Source organism: Podarcis vaucheri (assembly GCF_965113315.1).
Source record: "Podarcis vaucheri genome assembly, chromosome: 2".
Taxonomy (NCBI): Eukaryota; Metazoa; Chordata; class Lepidosauria; order Squamata; family Lacertidae; genus Podarcis; species Podarcis vaucheri.
The window spans coordinates 34537707-34556236 of NC_138760.1; positions in this window are offsets into that span (position 1 = coordinate 34537707).

Consider the following 18530-nt stretch of genomic DNA (forward strand, 5'->3'; position numbering starts at 1 on the left):
TTTCAGGGTGTTGTGAAAAGAGCAACAGGTTGTTATTTAATTTATTATTGTTGTATGTGTACTTCCAGACAAGAGAGAGGTGCTTGTGGGATTCTCTTCCTTGGGTACCAAAATAATTCCCTCATCTTTTGGGGGATGCTGCCACTTTCTGCTCCACCTCAGGCAAACAAATGCCTCTGTCTTGCATTCTCTGATGCTCCCAGTCCTCTCCTCAAGATTCAAATCTCTCATGGGTACCTTTGCCACCAAGCAAGATATCACAGGGCAGCATGTAGTACGTAGTTTGACCCTGAGCCAGGGAGCTTTATCAAGCATGCCCTGGGAAGCTGTGTCAGAAATAATAAGGGCGTGGAGGAGAAAGGTCCAATGGATGGAACAGCAGAGAGCTGGGGTGGGGGGCAAACACTTTAAACACCGGGTGTGCAAAACATGGGGATGGAGGTCTGCAGGCCTGGTGGTGGTGGTGGTGGTGGTGGTGATGATGATGAATAAAAGACCCTGCAGAGAGAGAACTGAGGTCAATAAGGCTCTTACCAGGTTCATGATTATGCAGCAAGCCCCCCCCCCTGCAATATTCCATAACTGGAAAGCTGAAATAAACCATGCAAGGAAAACAAGCCATTAAGGTTGCAATCCTAAACACTTAATTGGCAGCAACATCTGTAAACAAGCACAGGATTGCACTGTGATTTTCATAGTCAGTCTTGCCTATAAACTCTGGCTTGATGAATGCTTTTCTTAGTATGTGAGTGAGGCTTGTTTTCATTCCATCCTGCAGAAAGCCCAAATGCTACAGCTGGGGTTTGTACTATTTCTGTTTATTCCTCATTATTGCCCAACTCTGATCCAGTGACAGGCAGGTTTGTATGTGTATGTGATGGCAGTTCTGCAGGCTATTCTTTTTCAGCATGTCAATGTGTTGTCTCACCACTTTTTCATTAGAAAGAATGTATAGCTTCTGATTATTTGAAGAAGTAGCTTTCTCACACTTTTTCTCTATTTGAGACATTTGGAGCAGACTCATCTGTCAGTCCTAGCCTCCTAATATCACTCAGGCTCCTCACTGTTTGGCTCTGATCCTCTTGATTTCAATACCTCCACCTTGTGGTCACTGATTTTTATTTTATTTTATCAAGGACCTGCTTTGCTTTTGTGCATTGTTGTCAGCTCCCTTATACTAAGTCTGACCACCCAGCTCTCTACTGCCTGCTCTGGCAGGCAACAGCTCTCCAGGATTTCAGGTTGGGGTTTCTTCCAGCCCTGCCTCGGGGTACCAAGTCTTGAACCTGGGACCATTGGCTTGCAAAGCAGATGCTCAACGCTTCCCAGGGCACAGCATCAGTTCTGCTGTACAGATCCAGGGATCCACACAGTGATGAACAGCAGTTCCACTGCAGCAACTCCTGAATTTTATTCCCATATTGCTGCTTTGACTGTTGATCCAGTTATGAGAGCACCTTTTTGTATGATCTTTGGGCTTTGAGATGACATATAACCGTGAAGTGTTTTGACACTTGTATTAAAGCAGAACAAATAAAGCAGAGCAAATAAAACAGATCTGCGTCTACCCATGGGAGATGGCCTTGCACAGATTTCTTTCTGCCAACTCCTTAGCATATTCAGGGCCAGGCTAGCGCTTGCTTCTCCCTCTTGTGAAAATGGATTTGCACTCATTCCAAGGTGAGCAGGAACGTGGTGTTGTAGAGAGGAGCTTCTTTCCAGTTCTGTGCTGCTGGTAAAGCATCTAACAGCCCCTCTGCGATTGATCGGATGGGAGCTGCAGTTTGCTAATGACTTCATTTGCATTCCTTCTACTCATTGCTCCCCATTTTCAGGTCTGTTTTGGTTTCCATTATGCCAGGCATATAATAAGAGTGCCATCCCTTTTGAAAGGTCCCTGGCATTTGCAGACCAGTCAAACGTCTTCATGGCTGCAGGTCATGAGTGCTAATGTCCATTGGTCCTCAGGAACTCACCAAGAAGGGAGATTGCAGATTGAAAAACCAGTTGTTGCTCTCTGTTAAACAAACAAACATTCCCTTCTGTGCACAGAAAAGAGGGCAGGATGGAACCCTTCTTCCTGACAACAGCCTGTGTGTTTTTGGTATGAAGGAGTATTCAGTCACGGATACCCCCTGCCCCCTTACAATATGAGATAGTACTAGGTTTGAACAGGTCTAACAATTTCGGTTTCTCATTTTGCAAATCTTAAGTTCAGATCTCCACATTTACATGTCAGTTTGTTGAATTTTTTTTAAGTCCTCTTTAAAATCTATCAGCCTCTTAGTGTGATTTTTCTCCAAAAACACATTTTTTGCATGCAGTTTCTCATGATATAATGCACACTGTATTGTTCACTAATATATGCACCCATGTACACATTTCAGTCCAGCATATGCATTTTTGTACACATACTTGACTGGAAAACTGCATTGAAAAAGTCAGTGAAAAGAGTACTCTGTGTTTTTGTTTTTTGTTTTTAAAGAAAACAAGGTAACCCCCAGCTCAGCACTAAGAAAAGCTGAGTTTGTGACCTATATAAATTATGCAAATCAAGCATAATTTATCTTATTTTGCATAATTTATTTCGCAGTTCTTAAGAAGTAATGGAAGGCACTCACAAGACCTCTGGCTTCTGAGATTTCACGAGGTACCAATCCTCACGTTTTTCAAACACGTCCACAACTTTAAAGGATAGAAACTTAGACAAAAATATTTTTAATGGAAAGTTGAGTTTTCTAGGAAGTGGAATTTCTTGACTTTTACAGCGTCAATGAATATGCATAGCCCTACTTAAAGCACAAATCCGTCACCTGGGACTCTATAGGCAGGATTCACTCATATGGTGTCCATGGGTGCCAATGTAACCCACCTCCCCATTCATCCTATGGTTCCTGCATAGGTTTGAATAAGTATTCCTTCAGCAATGCCCAGCAAACTGTTTGCTCTTCCTGCCCAGTTCCTGCTTTTGCTGGTTCAGTCTCTGAACCCATTCCCTTAAACATGCTGACATTTCATCACCTATCAGGATTGTGTACTCACCCTCCCATCTGTTCTGAATAGAGAAGTACAATGGGCTTCTCTGTGAACAAGTGTGGCAGTGGCTATGTGGGTACCCTTTAACAGAATCATAGAATTATTGAGTTGGAAGAGATCCCAAGGGTCATCGAGTCCGACCTTCTGCAATGCAGGAATCACAGAATCCCTGACAGATTACCTCTGCTTTTAAACCTCCAAAGAAGAAGAGTCCACCATCTTCCAAGGTAGTTCGTTCCACTGTCAAACAATTCTTACTGCAAGATAGTTCTTTCTAATGTTTAGTTGGAATCTCCTTTCTTGCCATTTGAATCGATTGGTTTGGGTCCTACCCTCCGAAGCAGCAGAAAACAAGCTTGCTCCATCTTTCATGTGGCAGCCCTTCAGATATTTAAGGCTAGCATATCACCTCTCAGTCTTCTCTTCTCCAGGCTAAACATACCCAGTTCCCTCAACCATTCCTCATAAGGCTTGGTTTCCAGATCTTTTACTTTGTGTTTGCCCTTCTCTGCACACATTCCATCTTGTCAACATCCTTCTTAAATTGTGGTGCCCAGAACTGGACACAGGACTCTGGGTGGGGTCTGACCACAGCAGAGCAGAGTGGGACTATCACTTCCCTTGACTGGACACTATACTCCTGCTTGATGTAGTCTAGAATTTCATTAGCTTTTTTTTTTTTTGCTGCTGCTGCATCAAGCTGTTCACTCATCTTCAACTTGCGGTCTACTAAGCCCCCTAGATCTTTTTCACATGCACTGCTGCCAAGCCAGGTGGAGCAGAAAATGGTGCCCCTCTCCCCAAGAGAACAGCCTGCCCACCCCTTTGAAAGTGATGACTGGAAGCGGAATGGAAGCTGACTGGGGGAAGTGTGTTGTGATGCAATTCCCACCCCCTCTCCCCCACAAAAAAGGAATGAACAATTGCATGCATGAAATTCTTTGGTAGCCAGCTTCTGGCTGTTGTTCACCAACCAGGATAGATAACGATTCCTCCTGCAGCTGGTCATCACTGTACTTGCACCCACATGGCATCCTTGTGGCATTAGTGAATCGGGTGAGGTTCCCTTATACAAAGTAGCTGGATTGGGTCAGAATGGTCAAGTGGGCAATTGTGAAAAAGATGAGATGTTTTGACCAGAGGGCCAGTGCAGGCCAGCAGAAGGAACTTTTAAAAAACAGGCCACTTAGTTTTCGCTTTCTAAAGCAGGCTTTGAAGGAGGCAAAGTGTGTGAAAGCGGGATGCGTTTTCTTTTTGCTGGGTCTGGGAAAGCTTCACCCAAGGTTGATACCAACTTCACAGTGTTTATTGACTTTCTTGCTTGATGCCACTTTCCCTACAGCTAGCTCCCAGTACCCTTTCTTGTTCGTTATAATGGGACGCCTGACAGCAGACCAACCTTCAGCGAAGTTAGGCAGCTACAGGGCGAGGAGAGGGAGCTATGTTTAGAAATAATTACTTTGTATTTTGCAGAGGTATTAGTGCCTCCTCGCTGGCAGTTACAGGAATTAACTGGAGGCATCAGTGACATAAGTAGCAGTAATTTTGCTTCTGTATTCATCATTGCTCGCTCGCATGAGAGACAAAGAGACAGTATCAGGGCAAAAGGGGAAGACACGGAGAGAGAGAGAGCATCTAAGTGGGCACCCGTGTGAAGAATCTAAGGCTTTCTGCAAATGGCAATTTGCTATTCATCAGGTAGACTACAATGGCTGTATTCCCTTACTGAAAACGACACATACCTGCAAAGTGTTTTAAAATCCGTTGCTTAACAATGCCAACTTCTGGGATTGCAATCAGCAAGGCACTTTTCTGAGCTTATAGTTCATTTGCATGCTCCGTGGTTTCATTATAACACAGGGGGGTTGGGAAAGAATTAAGTGTAGCATAGTGACCAAGAGCCTAGCAGCACAATCCAAACCCAAGATCTGCCAGGTTGAGTGAGTGACTTTGGAAGAGATGGAGCTTGGAGTTATGCCAGCAGAACTCCCCCATCCCAGCTCATCTGGGGATATGCTGATTTAGGTCCTTAAACTAGGCTGATCCAGGTTTTTGCTCGCTCAGCCAGGGCTTAGCTAGTGAAACCTATGCCTCCTATACCACCATAATTCCCCCCACCGCCAATGGGGTGTTCCAGGGGTTTAGTGCGGCAGTAGGGGGCAAAGAGAGACTTGCACCTCTTCCAAGGCTCGCTCAGTTCAGTCATGCAACCTGGAAGCCCAGTGGAACTGAAACTGGCAAAAAAAGGTGGCATGAGTCAAATTCTGTTTTAAAGGCTTGTTTTCCCCTTTTCCAGTTCAGCTGGCAGTAGCCCTGCTCCTAGGCAGTGTTTAGAATAGGGGTAACTTGTGGGGACATGGGTGGCGCTGTGGTCTAAACCACTGAGCCTCTTGGGCTTGCCGATTGTAAGGTCGGTGGTTTGAATACACATGACGGGTTGAGCTCCTGTTGCTTTGTCCAAGCTCCTGCCAATCTAGTAGTTTGTAAGCATACCAGTGTGAGTAGATAAATAGGTACTGCTGTGGTGGGGAAGTAAACAGCATTTCCGAGCACTCTGGTTTCCGTCACAGTGTCCCATTGCACCAGAAGTGGTTTAGTCATGCTGGCCACATGAGCTCAAAAGCTGTCTGTGGACAAACGCCGACTCCCTTGGCCTGAAATCAGAGATGAGCGCTACACCCCATAGTCGAATTTGACTGGACTTAGCCATCCAGGGATCCTTTACCTTTACCTAACTTCTGCTGACTTAAGGTTGTTCTGCAAGTTGCATTGTGAACCAGGAAGTCCCCGGCTCAAATCTCTCTTCGGCAATTAACCCGCAAAGTAGGTCTAGGCAACCCATCATTTCAGCCCCCACAACTGCATAGAAGTAACAATGCCAAACCATCCACAGGGTTGCTGTAAGGATTGCCGACATAATATATGTAAAGCAGCTTTTGAACCTTCTAAAAGTGCTAAATAAATGCTAAATAGGAGGAAGTATTACAGGTTTATAGCTATTTAGGCGATACAGAGAAAGAAATAATAGGATGAAAGGTTGAGTTAATAGTTGTCGGGGTCATAAAGGCAGTTATGGTGGCCTGAGCAGTGTTGGGAAGCCATGTAAAGAAATGTAACTACAGGGCAGACTGTCAACCCTGCCGGGCATGAAAACCAAGTGATTAGAGAACACAATTTTCCCCCAAGGAGGTTGTAGCTGAGGAATAGGGCTTTATATATGTATTTATTTATTTATTTATTTTAGAAATGTGTGCCCTTCCTTTCTGATATGCATGCATTACAGAAAGAGTCTTGTGTCAACTGGAAAGACAACATAAAAATGTGAAAGCAATATTAAAAATGACAGGATAACAACCATGAATTAAAGCTATAATAATATCGGCAGACCTGACAAGAACAGGAACAGCAGTAAAAACAACAACAGTTCTACCTGACAGGTTAAAAACCTGCTGGGATTTTTTTGTTAAAAAACCAACATTTTACAAACCGGGAAAAGGCAATCCAAGATGGAGGCCACCTTTACCTCACGGGGTGTAGTGTTCTACAATCCTGGTGTGGACCATGAGAAGGCCTTGTCCCACCACACTTCCTTCGACCATAGATGGGATGAGAGAGAAGGGCCACCTCTCTAGATCTGAGTGACTTGGCACACTGGTATGGGAGGAGGCTGTCCCCCAGGGATCCTGGTCCCGAGACAGTGAGAGCTTTAATGGTAGGAGCTAAGATGGTCAACAGTATTATTTAATTAATTAATTTGTAGGCCACCCTTCATCCGCAGATTTCAGGGTAGTTCACAACATAAAAATACAACATAAAAGCACAAAATATATGATAAAAACAAGAACAAGAATAGGCATAGGCATAGGCAAACTTGGCCCTCCAGATGTTTTGGGACTACAACTCCCATGATTCCTAGCTAACAGGACCAGTGGTCAGGGATGATGGGAACTGTAGTCCCAAAACATCTGGAGGGCCGAGTTTGCCTATGCATGAACAAGAAAAAAACCCCAGTAACCCCCGTTCCCACAACACATTTAAAATGGATTGAAGAGGAGCATTTTTGCCTGGTGCCTACAAATGTATAATGAAGGTGCCAGCTGAACATCCCTGGGGAGAGAATTCCACAAACGGGGAACCACTGCAGAAAAGGCCTGTTCTCATGTTGCCGCCCTCCTGACCTCTTGTGGAGGAGGCACACAAAAAAAGGGCCTCAGAGGATGATCTCAGAGTCTGGGTGGGTTCATAAAAAGAGAGCGGGTCCTTGAGGTATTGCGGTCCTCAGGCTTTATAGGTCAAAATCAGCACTTTGAATTGCACCTGGGAACTAATCAGGAGCTGGTGCAGTCAGGCCAGGATCAGTGCAATATGCTCCATGTAGTGCAGATTGCGGTAATCTAATCTACATGTTCCTCGGACATGTTGGCTGGCAGCCAGCTCAGGATTCCTTGTTTTAGTCAGTTAACAGTTTCATGACTGATTAACCAATCAGAAAAATATTGTCGCATTACAATGTGATCGATATATTTAGAATATTTAACAGAGACAGTTGTTTCTCTTGACAGAACAGCACTCACTATGTATTGCCTGTAAGATAATAAAAAATGCAAGACCTAAGAGTTGAGAGTTGCAGAAATATTAAAGCAATACATCCATGTAACTGCAGTGTTGCTGGGAGTATATTTGCCATGTCTTTCGTGAATATATGAGGCAGAAAACTGATCCTTAGAAGATTTGCGTTGGGACAATGTGAGGACAGTTTTGCCCGTGTGGAGGGACTCTGGGAGGTAAGACTCTGCACACTATGATGTTGGGATATAGCAGTGTCTGGTGATACAAGGGCCCTCCCTGCTTTCAGATATTAAATTCCATGCAGAATATTAAATCATTTCCTCTTCAATGATCCCAGGAAATTTAATTAGCTCTTTTCCCCCTGATAGAGTTGTCTCTGTCTTTATGTGTCTCTGTCTTTCTCTATTCTTAAAGCTCTCTTTGAGGAGTGAAAGAAAACATGGGGCATATGCTATGTACCCTCTTCCCTCACCGAAAGCTTGCTACTGGTGGATCAACTGATGCTGAAAATGTGAGGCGGTTGTACTGTCTTTGGGCTCAGCTTTCAATGTGATGGTCGTGGTGGGCACTCCCTTCCCGGTTTCATCTTCAAACTTCCATTTGAAATTTGTCTGCACCACTATTTTTTTTTTACCCCTTCACCAGGGTCGCGTTCAAGCCAAACATTTAAAGCACTATGATACCACTTTAAACAGTCATGGCTTCCCCCAAAGCATCCTGGGAGCTGTAGTTCATTAAGGGGGCTGAGAGTTGTTGGGTGGCCTCTGTTCCCCTCCCAGAGCTACGCTTTCCAGAGATTATTGTGAAGAGATTGCTAAACTGCTCTGAAAACTGTAGCTTCATGAGAGGAATTGGAGTCACCTAAAAAATCTTAACACTTTTACCCAACTACAGCTCCTAGGATTCTTTGGGAATTTTTTTTTACCGTTCAGAGTTGTATCATAGTGATTTAAATATCTGGTGTGAATGTGGTCTGGGTCTTCTTATTATTATTATTTGGCGATCACTCGTAGCCGAGTAAGATTGTCTTCCAAAAACACGATTTTAACAATGAGTCTGTAAGTGACTGTGGAGGCCAATTCTGGATCCACACGTCCTTCCACAGTGGGGACATTGGTTTCCAGGTGGGAGCTGATCACAGTGTGAATTTGCCAAGCGTGCCTTCCTCTTAGCACTTTTCTCTCTTGCATCCTGAGTTCGAGTGTCTTCAAAGCCCATGACACCTAGGTAACACCCTCCTCCTCCTTTGTTTTGCCTCATGGAAAATTCTCAGGCTGAGTTCTTCCCCTTCAGCCTATCTGGATTTGCATGCTGCAGTGATTTGGCACTATCATTCAGGAACGGCCAGGCCTGCAAGTATATCTTTTGCCACTCCAGAAGAGGAGCTAGACAGGATCAAGCAAGCCTGTTGGTACCCCCAGGTCACAGTCTCTTCCTGTCTCTTCACAGCTTTGAACAGAGAGAACAAAAGGGGTAAGCTGGGTGTTACTTTGTCTTGCTCCCACAAACTGTGCAAGGGAGGACTTTTGATTAGCACCTGATCACAAAGACTGGGATGCGAAGATGGACGGTAACAACCCTATTTGTAAAGCGTGAGACTCTTAATCACAGGGTTATGTGTTCAAGTCTCAGGCTGGGCAAAAAGATTCCTGAATTGCAGCTGGTTGGACTAGATGGCCCTTGGGGTCCCTTCCAACACTATCATTCTACCTATAGGTCTAGAACAGGACAGGAGCCTCAATCTCCATTGGTCAGGGAGAAAGCTCAGGTTTTGTAGAGGAAAGGTTATTTCCTGTTCACCTCTAACTCTAGTCCAGACCATCTGGTCCAGTTGTTTGCCCTCAGCACTGGCCTTTATGTTGTCTCAGTCAATATCTTTCAGTAAAAGCTTTCCTCTCCCCTTCCTGCTGTGGCTTTTGTTTTACCTTTCCTTTGAATTTTAGAACTTTAGGGCAAGTTTTTTAAAAATGTATCAAGCAATTCCATTCCTCTCCTGATGGAGGAAGCTAATCGAGGTTTATAAATGTGTCTCTGGCATGGTTCATTACCTGCGATGACATATTGAGAGCCATGAATGGTCTGATACCAGCAAATCAATTTAAAATTTAATCTGAGGGAAGGTGGGGGGGGGGGGGAGAGAGAGAGAGAGAAATAGAAAGAAAAGGAACAGTGTGCATAGAGGTGGCTTAGGGCTTGCAACATGTTACCAAACATTTCTTATCAGAATAAACTGAGCAGCATTTTCACTCTGCTAGCAGAACACTTACTGTATACCAGCTGCCATGCAAACACATGCTCACACAGACATGCACAGTATATACACACACCTGATTTGCTGATGATTAATTTGTATAATTAGTGTTGTGTTGAATCAGTGCATGCAAATGCCAGTGTGAGCTTTGCTCATAATTTATTGTGGGGTGTTTTTTTTGGGGGGGGGACAGGAGGACTGGGAAAGTGCAACTCAAATCTGCTTCCTAGAATATTGTGGGATCTTTTTTATGCTTTCCAGTCCAGCAAGGTTCTTTATATTTCTACAAGAATGCATTGCTGATGAAATTATCAGTGCCCCACATTGGAATCTTTTAAATGGGTCGACAGTTGTTAGAATGTGCCGAGACCTTTTCCTGGGTGAGCAAGCCCTTGTGGGTTGTTGCTAATAGGTGATGCCCCTGGCTACTGGCTGCATTCTAGGTGGGCTGGCTATTCAGGATAGCACAGGTAGAGCACAGATGGCCTATCATTCCTTGCTGTCTCAGGAAAAGGACCCAGCTCATTCTAAATAATTTGGCAACCACCCTTCAATGCAATGCAATCCGATTTAACATTCTCTCAAAACTGCGAAGGCAGTTAATTTCTTAATACACATAACAGGAACAGTGGTCAGTGCTGGGCCTATGCACACCCTCTAATGGGTATTGGATTGCACTAGTGATCATTGTATTGTTTTGGTAATGGACCAAGATGTGCACTGAGTGAATAGGTTATTTAATGTAATAGAGGCTCAAGGTCTCACTGTTAATATGTTGCAACAATTACATTTTAGATTTTCTCATTATGTTGCATAATTTAGCAACGCAATCCTTCATAATTGTATTTGTAAAAAGCGTTGTTTTGAGAGTGCATCCTGCTCTCATCTTGCTAGTGATTAGAAAGGTCTCTCTCTCTCTCTCTCTCTCTCTCTCTCTCTCTCTTTCTTTCTCTTTTTCTTCAAGGAACTTCCATGGGTGATTGAGCTCATTGTTTAGAACATATTTAGAACTCTGCACACACTGAAAACTTCTTAAGCTATGTGATGATCTGTTACTACTAGAGATAAAAAGTATGAAACAAGTAGGACAAGATAATAATAATAATAATAATAATAATAATAATAATAATAATAATAATACTTTATTATTTATACCCTGCCCATCTGGCTGGGTTTCCTCAGCCACTCTGGGCGGCTTCCAACCAAATATTAAAAACAATACAGCATCAGACATTAAAAACGTCCCTAAACAGGGCTGCCTTCAGTTGTCTTTTAAAAGTAAAATAGTAAAATAGATCTTTTATTGGCCCAATTACTGTTAGTGTAGGAGAAGTTTGAGTAACACGTGCCCCAGAGTCTGTTTTCAATCCTTTGACCCACCCAATATATTAGAAGGAAGTGCTTGGATGCTTGTGAAAGTGTCTGCATCCTGGACTCCCCCCCCGGGTCACTGTTGTTACTACTTTCCTGTACATTCATTAACTGTGATACTTATCTTGGACTATATAACTCTTCCTTTTCCAGAATGTATTTCCCCAAATAAATATGCTTTCTTATTTTATACTAAGTCTCAGCCTGAAAGTCTTCCAATGACATGCATGCTCTAAGCAAGGATTCATTTCATTAAAGGTAACTTCTGCTGTTGCATACAAAACTCCATATGTTAACACATTATAGGTACACTAATAATATAAATAGTGTAAAAAAATAAAATTAAAAGGGGAGTGCTTCATTGAGGAATAATAGAAAACTGAAAGAAAACATCAAAGGCCAATTCACACGAGTTGTGAGGCTATTGAGGTCCACTGGAATATAAACAGGTGACAGATCCTGTTGTGTTGTGTGATCACCATGTGTAGAATTCGACATACATGCATGCTATGAAGTCAAGGCTTCAGAGACTTAGGGCAGCTCATAGGAGCAGGGAACATATCACAGTAGCTAAACAAGTTTCTTCGCCTTGACCAGCACTTAAGAGTTAGGAGTTGTTTACGGAAACTCTAGAAATGATGGTGCGGAATCTGCTAGAGAGAAGTATGGTACCCGAAGCTGCATCCTTTTGGATGCTTAACCTGAGAACTACTTAAGGGCTGATTCATGGACCCTGTTTTCAGTGCATACCTCACACACAAGCAACTGAAGGTTTAGGAGTTGGAAATGTGTTTTGATGCAGCTATTTGATGCATGGGAAGGGCTGTCGCTCAGTGGTAGAGCATCAGCTCTGCAGGCAGAAAGTCCCAGGTGCAGCCCCTTAGCATCTCCAGGTAGAACCTTGGGCTGAAACCCTAGAGAGCTGCTGCTAGTCAATGTAGACAATACTGAACTAATGGTTTGCCATAGTATCTTGAAGCTTCCCATGCTCTTCGAATGTGTAGCTACATTTGAAGACTCATTCATTCAGACCATGTTGTTTAAAGTGGCCCTGCGTCTGGGAGAACATGTGAGCCCATCCAATGGAAGGGTGTTTAGTCATAACTAGAAAGAATAATGTGAAATGGCGCATGTCTTTCTCCAACCCATCCCATATGGAAGCTATGCATTTTTATTGCGTGGGTCAGAAAGGTTGTGGTTTTATGACTATATACTTGGAGCATTAGAAAACTAGAGTAGGAACATATGCAAAGGCTTTTACTAGAATGGGTGGGTAACCACAAGAAGGGACTTTTAAAGGTCAAAATGTATCCTCGCTCCTTGTGCTTAAAGGGAACCATCTGGCCACAATTTGAAAATGTGTCTGGAAATTAAAATGCATAACCTTGTTGTAGCCAAAGGACAGTGGCTTAAATGGGGACCTTGGATTTCTAGGCCATTACAATACTTCATAGACTCTAGTGGTTAATGTATTCTCTAATCATATGCTAATTCCTTTGCGAATAAGCCACATTTGCACTTCTCACAATTTTAAAGTCTCTACAGAGCTGAGATTTAGGGCCCAGCCAGATGTGCTGGAGCCATTCATTTGTATGTGCTCCCTATTCAGTCACAAGTGGCAGTTGCGGGCATCTTATTTTAACAGTAAAAGGAGCATGTGGGAAAGTGGATGCTAAGACTCCACTCTCCTCTAACACACACACACACACACACACACACACACACACACCTTTCCTCCCTGCAGTCTGTTGCTCTACTAATTGACTTTCTCAGCTCTGATAGTGGGAATGAGCCAGGAAGGGTGAATAGTAGTTAATAACATTAGACTGAGAAGTGCAGGAGGGGGCAGAATTCGGTGTCCATATCCTACTTGATCCTGTTGCCATTTTTTAAAAAAGACCTCTACCAGTCGTGTCTGGTGCCCATTGGCACTGGCAGGGTGTAAGGCAGGAGGCCAACAGTAGGTGGAGCCAGAGCCAGAGCCGACATCAGCCGAAGCCAACTAATTCTTGTTTGCTCCCATCTTCCTCTCTGCAGAGTTCTACAAGGAGAGTACAGAGACAAAGGCTGTGACACATTGCCTGCTTAAAACGCAGTGAGGTTATTTCCCCCTGCTGCGTTTCAATTCACATTTGTGCATTGCTGTACACATCATACGGCTTACGTTTTCAAATTGGATCAAAGCTGGCTTGGGGGACAACAGAATGGTTGTAAGGAAGAAGGCAAACGGTGTGTGTTTGTGTATGAGACTGAGCTTGCTGGTGGGACTGTGCCCCATTTGAGTAGAAGGAGTACCCCCCTCTCCCCACTTCTTCTTCATCTTCTGGAGGTTTTAGGAGGCCTGTGGCTGGAAAAATGCTACTGCCACCATTGGAAAAGTGAGTGAGCAAATGCCTGTGGATGACCTGTGTTTTCTGGAGTGCTAATGAGATGGATAGGATTAGCATTCAGCCCTGGCCTTGGCGGCTGCAGCTTCAGCTAAAGTCAAAGGGGAGCTGTGTCAGCTTGTGTCAGGGGCAGAGTTTGGCACACAATGTTAATAAAGTGTAAACTTCATGACCAAAAAGGGGGGGGTACAGAGAGGCTTTTTTCCTCTTTGCATCCAGGGAAATAAACTTTCTTGATCCAACTGATCAGCTCATAAAAAGGAAAAGAGAGTTTGCAATAGATAAACAGAGATCGAGGTAAAGAGAAGTGCTGCTGCTCACACAGGATTATGCTGACATGGTGAGTTCGGATAACATGGTTTACCAACACCTGTGAAAGGGAAAGCAAAGGTGTAGATCATAGGGAATTGTAGAATCAGAGAATTGGAAGGGACCCTGAGGATTATCTGGTCCAACCCCCTGAAATGCAGGAATATGCAGCTGTCCCATGCGGGGATCAAACCTGTGACCTTGGCATTATCAGAACCACACTCTAACCAACAGAGGTATCCGGGCAAAAGATGATGGTGGTGACTCTCTGGATGACCAGCTGCATGTATTATTCCAATGGAAAGCAGGTAGCCGTGGTGTGTTGTGAAAATTATTTGTAGGGGAACAGTTAGGGCCAGAGGCGCCAGCTTGCAAGGGTGATGGGGTGTCGCATGCACACCTCCCTCCCTAAACTGGGCAGAAGCTTCCCAGGCTTTGGGAAGGAGGCGCCAGGCTTTAATCTTTTAATACTCTAATTTACTGGGGAGATTTAGGGGACTACCCTAGTCCCCATAGTCCCCTGACTAAACACCACTGGCAGTGGCTCTGCTTCCGTAGACTAGCTTTTCAGAGGTGGTAGGCTGGAGGGAGAGTGCCTTTGTCTCCCACTCAACTCTAAGAGGCCAGAGGGGAAGCAATTTTGATGGGCACCCCACAACACAACACAACACAACACAGGGGGTGTGGCATTGAGAAGCAATTGCTCCCACACCTGCAGTCAGAATGGACCTTGCACAGATACTGATGTTAGGTAATACAGTGGTACCTCGGTTTAAGAACAGCCCTGTTTACAAACTATTCGGTTTACGAACTCCACAAAACCGGAAGTAGTTTGTGAACTTTACCTCGGTCTAAGAACAGAATCCAAACGGTGGAAGGGCACCAGCGGTGGGAGGCCTCATTAGGAAAAGTGCACCTTGATTTAAGAACGGTTTTGGTTTAAGAACTGACTTCCAGAATGGATTAAGTTCGAAAACTGAGGTACCACTGTATCCACCCAGGGAATTACCTGCACTGTGGAAGTCTTCCTTAAAGTTTAATATGCTTTATCTCATGGCCAGCCCTCTAATTCAGGCAATAAAGGTGTGGTCCTTGTTTATCCATTATAATTTTATGCATTGAATTTATATCCCAACCTTTCCCCCCCCCCCAGAGGAGCCCGGGGCAGCAAGATATTTTCGCATTTTGCATTAAACTGTTGGGTTGAAGGGTGGAATAGACATCTAAGCACTGCATTAAAAGAAAAGTACAAAATTAGCTCAGTAGCTCTTGCTCGACGTAAGCCCTGAAGTAGCATCCGTAACTCATGTAGGAGAATGGAGCCTCTCTGTACAGGCTAAGCCTCAGTTCTGTTATTGGAGAAGTTCTCCTGCACCATCGAAAGGGGAGGTGAAGGGCATCCAAAATCATCCTGGTTTTTGTGTGTGACAACTCACAGGAACGGAAGCGGGGAGAAACATAGATTCATTCATATAGGATCCTGACTTTCTCAGGACACATATGGAAATACTTGGGGTGTTGCTGAGTTTGTGAAAGTAACTCTGAAAGATGTAAAGATGAGATGCTTCTCTTCTTCTATTTCTTCTTCTTCTTCTTCTTCTTCTTCTTCTTCTTCTTCTTCTTCTTCTTCCTCCTCCTCCTCCTCCTCCTCCTCCTCCCACTCCTCCCAGAAACCCCATGTAAAACCAGGCAACTGGTATGAATCTGTTGAGTGCACATGGTGATGATTACGCCAAGTCAGATTATGGGTCTGCTGTCCTTTTCTATGGCTGTTAGCAGCTCTCCTAGAACTCAAGCAGAGCTCTCCTGCGACGCTGCACCCTGTAAATTCTTGGACTGGGGTAAATGCTGGGGTTGAACCTGATAACGTGTTGTGGGTTGTTTGTGCTGTATCACTGGGCTGCTGCAGTTCTTGTGTATGTTGGCTGCACTTCTCTGCCATGCTGCTGAGCTGCAGGATTGATATTCCAGGACCAACGGAAAGAGACGGCCAGTTTGCTTGTGTCAGAACCTGAACTCAGAATTGCTGTCAGTGACAGATCGTCCCACACCACGCTTTCCCTGATTTTAGAACTATAGCTTATCTCATGATCCTTCTCCCACCTCCTGCTTTTTTCAGAACTGTGGCAACCCAGGGTACAGACGCAACTTTAGAAACTCAGTAGGAGGTGTTTCTTCTTGACACATTCTGGAAGTGTGTGTGTGTACGATATATATATATATATATATATATATATATATATATATATATATATATTCTCCATCCTTCTCCGCAGCGGTAAAGAATTCCTCTTCTAAGTTAAGGATAAAAGATCAGCCACACAATATAAACACTCATAGAATCATAGTTGGAAGGGGATCCCAATGGTGACCTAGTCCAAGCCCCTGCAACGCAGGAATCTCAACTAAAGGATCCATGACAGATGGCCACCTAACCTCTGCTTAAAATCCTCCAACGAAGGAGAGTCCACAATCTCCTGAGGGAGACTGTTCCACTGTTGAACAGCTCGTACTGTCGGAAAGTTAATCACTACGCTTTGAAATAACGAATCGAGGTGTGCGCAATCTTAATTTTGCAGAAAAGTAGCTAGTATGTTCCAATTTTGCTAACAAGTCTTCTTGTCATATTCACAATTTCCCCATTATTATGTACCATTCCCAGTCTCACATGACCAGGTCCTTTTTACACACACACACACACACACACACACTTTTTCTCTCTCACTTGTCCTTCTGTCTGTCAGGCCCAGATAAGCACATTCTGCTGGAGGCCACAGATCCTAAAATCATGGCACCAGCTCAGCATAGGACTTTTCCCCACATGGTAGCATGAGGTTGCCTAGCAATCCTGCACAATCTCCCTGTGGCAGCTGGCAGCTCCTTCTCTGCTGTGCTCTGGCTAATAGTGAGGCACCTTCTGATTTCCAGTGTCTTCCCCCACTTCTCCTACAGAACGGATGCTGCTTTGTATTTGCACACATAGATTTCAGATACTGTATGGTCTTGTTGCCGATTGCTTATGAAGATCAGTAGCTTTGACACCCTTTTGCATTCTTAACACTGCTGGTTGAGGCAACTTAGGGAAGCGAACACTGCCACACAGACAGAACAAAGTAGATTGGCTAGACTCATATTCTCATCGGAAAATGGGAAATGTTAATTCAGAGGGAAATGGTGCTGCCAACCACAACTTTTGTCATGCAAAATAGAGGATGCTAATAGGGTATAATGATTATAGGGACTAGGATTGGGGATGACTAAGGGCAGGGTTCAGCTAATGAGTCCACGCAGTGCAAGGACTTCCACCTGCACAATGGGACTCCCCCCTTCTCCTCCTCCCATGTGCCCCACCCCCCATTGGTTTGGGAATGGGTGGGAGAATCCCCAGAACAGTGTGCAGGGAGGGATCATTCCATCTGGAAAGCCAAAACGCTCACCCTTGTGGAACTAATGGCATAGCACAACATTGAATTATTTCCAAAATTAGCCATGAAGCTCACTGGGCCAAATTGGGCTAGTTGCTGTATCTCAGCATAACCTACAGCATAGGGTTCTTGCGAGTATAACATGGGTGGGAGGTAGATCATGTCAGCTGCCTTGAGCTCCTTGGATGAAAGGTGGGATATAATGCAATAATAAATGAATATTTTAATAATAAAATTAAAAAACTTGCACCTACAAGGCAAGCAAGTGTGAGAAATGTACACAAATCTATTGCATGTTGGGGCACAATAAATAAATAAATAAATCCATTTCTCATCTGGGAACAGATATCCATGGATTCCCCCCCCCATTATCAAGGATTGGTTGCCTGGGTTGATAAGCACTGTTTGAATACATTGCAGAGTCTAACATTTATGGAGAACCTGTGGACTACAACTCCCATCATCCCTGACCACTGGCTGCACTTGCTGGGGCTGATGGCAGGAGGATTCCCAACAACTTCTAGAAGGCCAGATATTTCCCATCCCTCCTTTATAGCCCCCCTCCCCAAAACAGTACAGTTACTTACAGACACTTTGGGGTGCATGGAGCTTACAGACACTTTGGGGTGCATGGAGTGTTAGGGGAGGGGTCTGGTGCGGGACATGTCATGCTCCTTCTGGAGTAGTTGTCCATTGTCTCTCTGGACAAATGGATGACAACCACATAGACAGCTTATTCTATACCCCCAAGGAGGTCTAGATTGAGCACAGCTCAACAAAGCTTCCGTTGATACTAATGATGAAGCCACTGTGCTGCTTGCTCCTTGTGAAATGTGAAGAGTTAAGTCACTGGCTGCAGGTAGCATTTACTTGTGAATCAGCTGTATGACAAGAGACAGCAGGTGGGTTCTTCCAGTGCTGAAAGAAACAAGCGAAAGATACTGATCATCTGCAAGATAGGCTGAACTTTCCCTTCACCAGCTGCCTGACCATTGTCAGGTTTTAAGATCAGCAGACAAGTTTGAAGGAAGATGCTTGACGGAGGGCAATAGGGCAGCCTTTATGGGTGGTTACACAGGAGACATGAAAAGTCTAGGTTGGGAAGAGAGGTACTGAGTTACGTAATAGAAGCTGGTAGCAGCAGCTGAGCTAAGGCAGGAGGTGAGAACTTAAGATATTTGT